This window comes from Micromys minutus (assembly GCF_963924665.1).
Source record: "Micromys minutus genome assembly, chromosome: 1".
In the NCBI taxonomy this organism is placed as follows: Eukaryota; Metazoa; Chordata; class Mammalia; order Rodentia; family Muridae; genus Micromys; species Micromys minutus.
Window position 1 is genome coordinate 83,373,304 of NC_137969.1, and position 1,965 is coordinate 83,375,268.

Here is a 1,965-nt window from a genome sequence, read left to right on the forward strand (position 1 = left end):
GGCTGCCACCCCATACCTCTTCATGTAAGGCAGTGGGGAAAACACACGTTTTACCAACAACACAGAGAAAGTATATGGAAAGTGAGAATGCTGAGCTGCAGTGTCTACAGAACAAATTATAATCACTGTGGTGGTTTGAATATGCTTGCCCCAGGGTGTGGCATATTAGGAGGTATGGCCTTGCTGGAGTAGGTATGTCACTGTGGGGGTGGGCTTTGAGCCCCTTCTCCTAACTTCGTGAGGAAAATCTGCTCCTGGCTTCCTTTGGATAAAGATATAGAACTCTCATCTCCTCCAGCACCATGCCTGCCTGGACACTGCTGTGATTCCTGCCTTGATGATAAGGAACTGGACCTCTGAACCTGTAAGCCAGCCCCAGTTAAATGTTGTCCTTTATAAGAGTTTCCTTGGTCATGGTGTTTCTTCAGAGCAATGGAAACCCTAAGACAATTATTTACAGGACCTAAGTCAAAATTTAAAGTAGAACAGATATAGATGTATTAAGGAAGAAAATATTGATTGCTTTAATTGGTAATGTTTAGTTCTATTTATAATTTATACATCAGAAAACCAGAAATAAAAAAAAACTTAAGTCAATGAAAGGTTCACTGAGAAGACTCAAAAGAAGCATTTTAATGAATTCCCTTATAACAGAAATATGACAAAGATTTCTGAAACCACTTAGCATAGTTCTCAACATTTTGGCCAATGGTAAATGAAGGTTGCAAGAGAAAACTCAAAACTGTCATTGTTTTCAAATAACAAACAATGAAGTCTAATTTCATAAAGAAAATCTTAAAACCCATTAAGCCATAAATTACAAATGATGAATAAAAACCCAATACATGTGGGTGATTTAGCATTGAGTAGGTAAACTCTTGAACATATTAACATAAATTTAATGGAATTACAAACAAAATTTCAGCAGAAGTTTTAACATCTCATCAAACTAACTCTAAAATAAGGAGAGAAAACAAACACCATGAGTAATGCGGATTCTTTTGAAGAAGAGGAAAGAGCAGAAGCAGTCATCGACTACAATGAAGTTAGGGCTGCTGTAACAAATTGTCTCAACAAGATGGCCTAAATCAATGGTCTTTATCCTCCCACAGTTCTGCAAACATTGCATCCAAACTCAAGATGTTGGCAGGACCACAGTCCATCTGGAAACATGGTGGAAAATCCACACCGTGGATGTTCCAGGGTCTGTGAGTGCTTATATCTCTTAGTTTTCTTTGACTTGTGGCTACATCCCTTCAGTTTCAGCCTCCATCTTCACAAGGCCTCTTCTTTCTTATAAAGGCTCTTGTCATTATAGTTAGGACTCACCCAGTTAATTCAGTATAAGACCTTTTGTTTAATTATATCTATAAAAACTTCTTTCCATGTAACATGATATTTACAGCAGCCAAGGACTTAAATGTATACCTGTTTTTCAAGGGAGACCAACATTTACCACAGTGCACTCTCTCTAACATCTATAAGACATAGTGTGAACCCCATATTATATATAGTTCTGTCATTCTTCATGCAACATTCCAAGAGTCCAACAGAACATAATGAAATCCAGGAAGCTCCAAACTGGAAATTGAACATATGTGATAACTGATGACATACACAGATTTCTATCGCTGTAATGAACACTATGTCCAGAAACAACTTGAGGATGAGAGGCTTTATTTCAGCCTATGCATCCATATTTACCATCAAGAGAATCCAGATCAGGAGCTTAAGTCAGAACTGAAGAAGAGATTATGGAGGAATGCTGCTTACTGGCTTGCTCCCTCTGGCTTGCTCAAACTTTCTTATACAACTAATGCCTACCTGCCTGGGGATAGGACTTCTCACAGTACTCCGGGCCCTCCCTCATAAACCAGCAATCCATAACATGCACACAGAAATCCCCTGATGGATGAGTGTGTTTCTTAGTTGAGATTCTGCCTCTCCAGATACGCCTAGGTTTCT